Below are 11,154 nucleotides of genomic sequence, written 5' to 3' on the forward strand. Positions count from 1 at the left end.
TCCTGTCCTCTACATCTTGTTCTGTCACACCCATCACCTGCTTGTCCTCTCTCACCACATCCATAAACCTTCTCTTAGACCTTCCTCTTTTCCTCTTGCCTGGCAACTCTATCTTTAACATCCTTTTCCCAATATATCCAGCATCTCTCCTCTGCACATATCCAAACCAACACAATTTTGCCTCCATGACTTTCACTCCCAACCATCCAACCTGAGCCGACCCTCTAATGTACTCATTTCTAATCCTGTCCATCCTCATCACACCCACTGCAAATATTATTATCTTTAACTCTTCCACCTCCAGCTCTATCTCCTGCTTTCTGGTCAGTGCCACCGTCTCCAACCCATATAACATAGCTGGTCTCACTACTGTGCTGTAGATCTTCCCTTTCACTCTTGCTGATAACCGTCTGTCACAAATTACTCCTGACACTTTTCTCCACCTGTTCCATCCTTCCTGCACTCTCTTTTTCACTTCTCTTCCACAATTCCTGTCCACAACTCCTCTCAAGGAACCCTGTCATATGCTTTCTCCAGGTACACAAAGACACAATGCAACTCCTTCTGGCCTTCTTTATACTTCTCCATTAACACCCTCAGAGCAAACAATGCATCTGTTGTGCTCTTTCTTGGCATACTGCTTCTCACTAATCATCAACTCCCTACTAAAACCTAGCTTCCACTACTCTTTCCCATAACTTCATGCTGTGGCTCATGAATTTTATTTCCCTGTAGTTACTACAGCCCTGCACATCCCCCTTATTCTTAAAAATCAATACCAGTACACTTCTCCACTCTCACTTTCCAATTCTGAACATTTTGAGTAAAAACATATAAATTGACTAAAAGAAATATAAAGCAGGGACTGTTCCTGAGTGTGATATATTATATTTATTTTTTTAAAAGGGGTCATTTGTACATTCTTCTTTCTAACTACAAGGACCGGTCAAATTACTTGAAGTTTTCTATCTTTCTTCTTATATTTAGTCTTTGACGTCTTGGTTTATTACTGTAATGTTCAGATGTCTATAAAGGAAATAACCAAATGATAGTTTATTTTTTAATCAATGATATTGTTTATTTATGTGTTAGTTGTTGTTTTCTGAATTAAATACACTAAGGACCCTATCTTAGATGATAAATATTTTAGTCTTAATCTACTTATGGATACTTTTCAAAGTAGATTAATATATCAAATACTGTAGAGAGAAAACATAATTCCGGTGCATAGAATTCACACTAAAACATGGCGTACAGACAAAAATCGAAATGTGCATACACAGAAAAAAAATTCAAATGCAGAAAACTGTGTGTCAGCTAACTTCCATGCCCTTCTGCTATGTAAATCCCGGTTTGCGTGAAATGTAGCACTTGTGCACATGCCTGCCGTCCCTCCCAGACTCCTTCAAGAATTACACCTCTTTGAATATGCAAATCAATATAAATATTCTGTTAAATTCAGCATTCTGTGAAAAGACAATGACGAAAGCATGGAAAAAAAAGAAGAATCTCAGTGAGTGCCAAGGAAAAAACATACTATTTGTTGGTTTAAGCAGTTATATAAACAAAAAAAGGAAGTTGATCGAAAGTTCCAGTTCAGAAAGTTGCACAGTGCCCGAAATAAAAAAGAAGTTGTCAGATATCAAAGGGCGAATCATAGTCCACTGTCTGGGTGTCATATGGAAGCTTATTAGGGTAAAGAGAAAAGAAAAAAAATAGGGGGACAGTGGAAAAAAAGCTTGAAATGTCAACTTTAATCTCGCAATTTCCACTTCAATCGCATAGTTTATTTTGTCAGTAAAGTAGAACGTCATAAACTTAATCTTAAAATTTTTTAATTTACTAGTTTCTCAAATCCCATCGTAGCGAAAGTAGCACATTAAATGCTTTGTATTCTATGTGTTCTTCTGTTTACTCTTATGTGTATGAATCGCTACTTGCTTCTTAAACTGGCTTTCTCTTACGCCGACAGGACATAAAATACATTACATTCATGATATTTCAGCTCTCTGAACAATTTAAATACTAAGATGTATACTTGATATCATTTTCATGATGAAATGAATTAAAGCATGTATTAAACATGAGACCACAGTGGCTCAATGGTAACAGTGATTATTCAGAGAGATTATTCCTGCCTCCCGCAAGATGCTTTCTGTGCCAAGCGCGACCCTCGATGAAATAATTTATTGCAACAGTACTGTTTCTTTCAAACATACTAACTCCCAATTCCTGTCCTTCCTTTTCTTTCTCCAAGTAACCAATCACCACACAATCAGCCCATTGATAAATGTCAAGCCATTCTTTAAAGCTTTTAGGAACATTGAAATATATTTGTATACATGTTTAATTATTCCATCCATCTATCCATCCAGGGTCACTCCAGTCCCAGAAAGCAAATAGTGTGAGGCAGGAACAATCCCTGAACGGAAAGCCAGTTCATTGCCACAGCTGTCCACTGTGTCCACACGTTTAATAACAGTATACATTATTTAAATGAAGTTAAAAATGCATATGTATAATGTAATATATGTACTTTACTGCATTTCATCTGAAAAATGATATCAAGAGCTCCAAGAAGATATTGCCTGGAAATCTAAATTGACTTAGAAGCCAAATATTACATCTGTAAATACGCGCTCTCTTCTATTGAATTAAATTGAATTACTTTATTATTATTGTATGGTACAATGAGATTCAATATGCAAATCCTCCATAAACTTATTTTCCTATAAATGGTAAAATAACAACAAAAACAATAATAATAATATGATAAAAATGAAAAATATACAATATGAAGGCATAAGTGACTCAGGTTGTGCAATATTACAACTGTAAAGCAAGTTTACAGTGAGGTAATTGTACTTATAAGTACAAACAGTTCTACCGGGAGCACTTGATGGACTGATTGAGTTTAGAGGTATTGGGATGAAACTGTTTCTGAACCGCTAGGTTTGTGCAGGAAAGGCTCTGAAGCATTTGCCGAATGGCTCAGGCAGTGTATGCTAGAAGCTGTATCCCGATATTTCTCTCTGCTCTTGACACAGCCTGCAGTAGAGCTTTCCGATCAGCTTCTGTAGAGCTATGATTCCACACTCACATACACTGGGTTAAAATACTCAGCGGTACACTGAGAGTAACAACGCTAAAGCAGCTACAGTATTTGGAATAGTTTGGCTATTCCGTGCACCATTATATTGTTACAGGTTGATTACAATCAGATGCCTTAAACTAAAAAATGATATGAGGTTAATATCAGTGTATTTGATAAAGCCGCGTCAGGGATGTGAATGTAAAAAATAAAGGGAAGCTACCCAGGAGCAGTAGCACTACTTTGATGCTGGGTGCCACCAGTTTGCAAAACCGAGCCAAAAAATTTTGTACGCAATGGTTTGATCTGGCGTGAGAATGTGCTTTACGCCAAGTTTACTTTTTATACATCACAACATTCTTGTGCGTGCGCACCGTTTATACATTTGGCCCCAGGACATTTAACGATTAGGAAATTAAAATACAATTTTTCTGTACCCCTCCTCTAACTTACCACCAACTGGCTGTTCCCTTTCCTTTTTTTAGCCAAGGATTCAAAGATTTTTGCAGAGTAATAACTTTGTCAACACATTAGTACAGAAAGCAGGGATACTAGGTTTTCGATTGGTGCCTCACACGATGTTATGGACTGCTTTTAAATTTTTTCAAGTTCCAGAATATATCACAATGCTGGTTAAATCTTACGAACAGCATCTCCAGTTCTGTGCTCCAATACAGGACAAGACCACAGACTGGTAGCACCTTGGGACAGATATAATGGCAGGCTGTACCATCTCATCCCTGGCAATCCACTATGGCAGTGGAGCATATCATCTGGGCATTACAATGGGTGGTTGGAGAGGAATGCCTTAAGACTGGGCTACATCTTCCTCCATTCAGGGGGTATATTGATGATATGACCACCATAATAAATGCTTGTGCTCCAGTATTTGAAAAATCAGCTGTCAAATGAAAGATTCTACATCAATAATGAACCAATGTTAACTATAGTGGAGAAGCCAGTCAAAATGGTGGTAAAATGAAGACCTTAAAGACACCGAGCAGGGGCAACAACTCAAGCAGGAGGCAGTCAACAGCCTAAAAAAATCAGCAACTATGCTTTTCCAAGGAAGCTGAAGCTTTGGTGCTTTCATGTTGCCCTATTGTGGCTGGTTACCATATATGAGGTCACTTTATCAAATGCCATTCAGCTTGAGAGACTTTGAAATCACAAGTGAGGAAGTTTGGGCTACTGAGATATGCAAAAGCAAGACTGGAAATGAATGGATTCAATCAAAAGAGGCATTGCTTTAACCTTAGCAAAATGGGAGATATGGTCTTCAGCCACAGTAGCAGAGGATGCAAAATCTGCCTTCCAACACCAAGTTGTGGTTGGCCACGTTCAGCAAGGCAGAGGAGACTTTGGTTTAGGAACAAGGAAACTGACCAGGCAAAAGAATACCCAAGTGTATTGCTGGCAGTGGTGCACAATCCAGAAAATGCAGCCAAGTGCGCCAGAATTATAGTCTAAGTGAAGTAAGGCAACTGGATGAGGTGAAATGGAGAGGAGAGGAGGAATATTACTTGAAGCAATTTGTGAAGCATGAAAGCAAATATGTTGATCTTCACAATCAGAGCCACAAATATGTCCCGTCTTCTCCTAAAAAACCTGAATCTCAGCATGAACTCAGCTTGTTCAATGCGTTCAGCTCCTGGAACCTTCAAGAACATTTTGGTTGGTTTTAAAGTCTACCTAACACAAGGCAGATATACTGTACTGCAGAGATGTCTAGGAGCTGAATGTGAATGCAAAGGAGTTACTGTCAGTACCTTGCCACCTAAAATTCAGACAATGTTCTCACAAATAATATCCTTCATCCAGGAAGAGAGAAATGGAAGGTTAACCATTTGACTCCCATTTCAAGCCTTTTGAAAGCTGTTCAGGGCAAGGAAATGCATGTTGATTTAAGCCAGAGACAACTGCTCATCTGAAATAGCAACAATCAACCTGCAACCGGACTTAATCCACTTGCCCAACTCCATCTGGTGTGTCTCCATCCTCGAGTTGACAGTCCCATGAGAAGATTGCCGTGGAAAAGGCATATGAATGGAAGAGTTTACCCTAGGCCAACATAACATCTGAAGCAGAGGAGTGAGGCTGGAACGTAAAGGTGTGCCTGGATAGGGTGGGTTGCAGAGGCTTTGTAGCCAATTCCACCATAAAGCTTCCAAGGGAAGTAGGAATCAGCGGGCAGGATCAGAGGAAGGTGATTAACACACTTGCCAATCCAGCTGAAGGGAGCAGTCACTGGCTGTGGCTGAAGACAAAAAGGCATTCTTTGTATTATCAAGTGACCAGTCAAAATGTTACTGTAAGATACATGCCCAGGTCTGATCAGCCTAGGGATGACCTTCCCCAGTTGAGGGTGTCTTATGATAAAAGGTTGAGATGCAAGGAGACATTGAGATACACAACTGATGATGTTTCACAATGGTAACAACATCATATAGTGGTCAGCTATGAAGATCTACTACCATTTCAGTTTACTGTAATGCTGGTATGTTATGGATTGTAACACCCAGTCCTACTTAGCAATCTTAATTTTTGACTGATAATTTGACAATATTTGAGGTTGGCAATAATACAGAAAGTAAAATAAGGAAGATTCTTTTACATTGTATTGTGGTGCCAAAAAAATAACATCATATTCTATTTATATTGTATAATCTTTTCCTATTTAAACAGTATAAAATGTAAAATAATGGTTTTTGTTTCAGTGTCTGTGTGTGTATTTGTTAATGTAAAAATAAACATAAATAATACATTTATGTGTTCCTGTTTAACCCTTGCAGGCTAAATATAGAAGTCAAATGTTTAATCTAAAGATTACATGTAAAAGGAGAATTTCAGTAGTATAATACAAATTATAAAATACATAATTTAAAGTGTGCATTTTATATGTAAATAGTTCTTGTTTCACTTTAGGAAAGTATATTCACAAAGCCATGCCAGCCAAGTCTTTCTTTCTAATTGTACATTTTTGGGATATGGAAAGACATACAGAGAAAGTTCTGCAGAAATCCAAACAGAACATGCAAACTCCACAAAGAATATAACACTGGGCTGGGAACTGAAGTCAATGGTCATAATCTGTCTGCTAATGAGCCACAGTGTTCAAGCTTTCATCATATTTTCTCCACCTTTAGCTTCCACTGAGACAAGAAACGTCTGTATCCACCCTTGACAATCTTCTTCCGCCATAGCTTGGTTCAGAATGTAGCATTCATGGCATTCAGTAATGATATTTGCTCCTGTCGAAGATTCTTAGGAACTGTGCATTTCCAGTGAGGAAAGCAACTCCTCTGTTGTGCTCAGGAAACTCAGCTCTAGAGGCAGTGAATCCATTAGCATAATTTTTGTGTTTCTGGTGTACTGACCTTGAATTTCAGTACTTACATTCCTTCTTCTTCTCTTGACTTTAGTTAGTTTGAATTCTGCTAAATACGTGACCAACTTTTGTCAGATTTAGCTGGTTGAAAGTTCAATTATTTGTGATGAAAGCAGTGTGACAATTTAATTAAATTTTAAGATATATTTACTATTAGATTTATTGTCTAAATGTGTTATCTATATACAGTATATTCTTATCTTAATCCTTAATTTGAGTTTGAGACATTAATTTGAGACATTTATCTACCATATCTTTATCTTTTTCTTCATTTTGAGGGATACTATACATTTTCAAAGCATAACTCATTTTCACACTACTCACAGTGAGGACATTGAAATGAAATTCCAGATCACATCCAAAACAAATATGTTGTTTAGCAACTAGCATGTTTGCTACAACCACATCAGCTTTAGTGGTGGAATGCTTTGCCCTGTAAATTTATATAGTAAAGTAGCAAAGTTTTAGATAGAGCTCATGGCAAAAAATAAACACGACTTTAGAGCAGATACAGAAAAGAAGTGAAGCAATATGACATTTTATTAAATGCCTGCTCCATTAAAAAAAAAAAAATCACTATGGATATTACACAGCAAATTTAGCAATGAATAAGTCCTGTGTCAAGCTTTTGTAATTGTAAGCCTGTGGTTTAACACATGGTCTAAAATGCTTTCAAGAACTGAATTTGACATGTGCATCCACTTTATATTCTCTTTTCCTTAGCTCTAGAACCATGAAAATTCAATTCTTTTCCTTTGTGTTTCATACTGTATTGTTCATTAGTATACCACCATAATGTTAACCTTCAATGTCTTTTTTAGGATTGTGAACTGATTGTTGATTATATAATTTGGTCAATTGTTTTGTTTATATGAAGCATACATTACAAATTTCTAGGACCTAAATTTATATCTGTTTGGTTTCTTGCTTATTAATTTACTTGCTTATTAACTGAAATTATTTTGTAAAGTATGTTTTACTATTTTGAACAATTTTTTAAGAAATGAAAAAATTAAAAGAGAGAAATGATGGAAAGCAGACATGGGCAACCTTTTCTAGTTTTGGGGCCAAATTATCATTCTGTCTCTGAGTCAAGGGACCAAATTAATAAATAAAATAAATTAATATTAAATGAATTAAAACAAGTTGCTACTTTATATTTCATTTATTTATAATATAATGCTGTGGTATTAAGCTCTACATAAATTTTATAATATAATGAAGCGACAAAACAATTTAGTGTGAAGATTGGCCTTGAACTACAAGGCTATCAATATTGATGTTGGTATTACTTAAGGATAATCGCATAGATTTTTTGAGGTTTTCATCCGTTATACTTGTCCAAATTTTTGATGTATTGTATTTCATCCTTGAAAAAAACTGTTCACACATATATGTGCTGCTGAAAAGACAAATGATTTTTCTTGAAAAGGCATGTAAATTTGTATATTTTTCTTCCACCAAATATAATTTATAAAAATCCGTCAAAGCAATGTTGTTAAATTGTGATTTTAGCACTAAATCCGCCTGAAGCTCAATAGGTTTTCTGGCACATTAATTACATTAGTATCCATCAGATGAGCAAATAAAGCAAATGTGGAGTCTTTGTTTTGGAAGACCTTGTATCAAATTGTTCTATTAGTGCCTTCAGTTCATCTCCAAAACAATTATATGGGATATTTTTATGAGCTGCCAGAGTAGGAAAATGAAAACAATTTTTAGATCTTATCTGACTTTCCAACAATCTTAGTTTATTACAAAAAGTTTGACATGTCCATGCAGTTCATGAACCAATTGTCCTTGTTTTTGCAATTTAAGATTCAGTTCGTTTAGGTATCCGGTGACATCTACAAGGAATGCTAAATCACACACCCATTCATCATCTTTTATTTGGTTAATTGTGTTTCCTTTTATGTCCATAAAATCTGCAATGCCTTGTCTCAAATCATAGAATCGTTTTAACATTTTACCTTTACGCAACCACCTCACTTTACAATAAGACACATCTTCATAATCCGAAAATAGGTCTGCCAAATATTCCTTAAATTGGCAGTGATTAAGTGCATGTGACTTAATAAAGCTGATACTGGCTACTACAACTTCCATAACATTCGTGAATTTAATCGACTTTGTACACAGATTTTGTTGGTGGATAATGCAGTGAAAAATTGTTATATTTTGTGTACTGTGGAATCTCTTGTCTGTAGTTTGTAAAAGAACTTACAGTGGTTCTCCAGGGGGCATACTGGTTCATTCAATCAGTCAGTGTACTGAGACGGTCATAGTAACTCAGTCAGAGTGAACCGATCAATGGGAGGTTCTTGGTGTCAGGTACCAAGTCAGTTATTGGCTACTTGTCATCATGACCATTTTGCTGAAACACTATTTCCTGAAGACAGTAGCCATTTAAGTGAAGTTATAATGATAGCTCCAGACAGCCATAAAATGCAATATAAAATGTAACACACTCTGCGCATGCCTGAAAAAGATTTGTTCTTTAATGTCAGTGAACCAGTACGTTTGTACAGAGACCAAGACAAGTACAAAAGAACTAGTTCGTCCCTTCACTGCACATCAATAGCCTCAATGTCACTACCCAGATAGTTAACTATGCCAAGTCACCATTTGAACTTGGAAGCTGTGAGTAGCACAATCTTGTGAACTTGTTTGTCCTCATTGTCTTCACCATCCTGAAGATCTTCCCAAGCTATTACATCTAACTGTTCATTCGTCAGCTCCTGGGTTGCTTATGCAGGATATCAGTGACATCTTCCTTTCTCATATCCTAAAACCCTTCACCTCCGATGGTGTGTGCTGGAGACATGGTTGTCTCAGTTTTCAAGGTAGCCTGAGAAACATTTCCCAAGGCTATATTTATGTAGTCAATAACCTGAAGCATAGTTACAGATTTCCAGAAACCCATCATGGTGAGTTGAATTTGCTTCCAAGCAGTTTCAGGCATGAGGGTAGATTTCCCTGGTATAGTGGTAGTTGAAGCCATTTATGATTCCCTGATCCATAGACTGGATCAAAGATTTGTTGATCGGTGACATAAAAACAACATATATGATTTTATGGACATTTTACAGCTGCCAACAAATATGAATAGGGGTGTTGTTGAATATTAAAGAACTTTGAATCCAATGTTCCTGCTCTAAATGTATTGTTCTACCTCCAGAATAGAACTGCTGTTGTACCAGTCACAGTAGATCTTTGTAGTTATCTAAGCTTCTCTAAGCTTTTCTATTCAAATGCCAAAGCACTCACACTCTCACTACGTGTTTTCTTTCAAATCCCTGGGATTTTTGGGATTGGTAGATCATCAGTGTCCTGCACTTGAGCGCAATATTAAAGTAGAATGATCCTTAAAAGCCTTGAACCTAGGGGCTTTGCCGGTGGCTTTTGTTATGAATGTGTGCTTTCCTACCTGTTTCATAAACAGACAAGTCTAATCGCCATTGTCACAATTAGAGCTGAATTTTGTGGTCTTATAGCTTTTTCCTATTATGGATGCAATTTTGTGTACTTTAGTCGGTGCCACATCCCATGTTTCTATGGGTGTGATCTTTTGGGTTGAATTAATTAACAGATGGGATAAAAGGTCAATATTTGCACTGAACTTCATCCAATCTGCAGATAAAACCTTCTAAAACCTTTTTTTGAATCCTTGTAATTATGTTTATGTCTTGCCTGATTTTCAACTTTTTGCCTCTCATCAGGGTTTCAGTTACTTTGAGTTTTTATATTTTCATATGGTTTGCCTTTTGCAAACATCTCTTGGTTATTAGTTATCTGTTTCCCTGCTGAGTCAGGACAAAATCTAGGATCCAAAATGAGTAATCTCGAGATGCAACTTATTTTCAGAGATATGCAGGGGAAAATGAAAACGCTAAAGAAACAAGTAGGAGAGTTGCAGGCGTCTGTGGAACAACTGGTGAGGGTGGTGAATCAGGTAACATTTGTGGTCAATGTCTTGTCAAATCTAGCTCCTGCTCCAAGTTGCAGCCACCATCATGAAACTCAGATTATGCATTTAATTTGTTTTACGGGAGACTCTAATGAATGTCTGAGATTCAAAAATCAGTGTCAAATGGTTTTTGAACCCCAACCTAAGACGCATCTAGACACGTATATAGTTTATAATATCTCTGATGGATAAAAAATGTATTCATTGGGCTTTTGTAATGTATGACACCAACAACCAGTGGTGCTTTTCTTTGGCCTTGTTTATTCAGGAACTTCAGAAAATGTTCGATATACCTGTTCAATTGGAAGTAGTGGCTGACAGATTATTAGCTTAGGCAAAACAGCAAGAGGTATTAGCAAGTGGCCGTGGCGAGCAAAGGAAAAACTTTGCTTTTACTGTGGAGAAGCAGGGCACATTGTGCTTAACTGCCCTAAGCTGCTGGGAAACTAAAACACCCACTCCATATCGGGGCTATAGGGTGGAAACTTGTAGTCAAACCTTGTGCAAAGTACTTTTTTGTAATTCCTTGTATGGCTAATAATATCATCATAGACACTGTGATTGAATTTTATTAGCTCCTCCATGATGGAGTGTTTTCATATCACTCCAATGCATCTCAGTATAAACCTCAAGTTCTCTCAATGGATGGTCAGCCCAGTTCTGGGCTCTTAAATTATACTATATCCTTGTCCAAAGTCAAAGCAGAAA

This window comes from Polypterus senegalus, chromosome 4 (assembly GCF_016835505.1).
Source record: "Polypterus senegalus isolate Bchr_013 chromosome 4, ASM1683550v1, whole genome shotgun sequence".
Lineage (NCBI taxonomy): Eukaryota > Metazoa > Chordata > Cladistia > Polypteriformes > Polypteridae > Polypterus > Polypterus senegalus.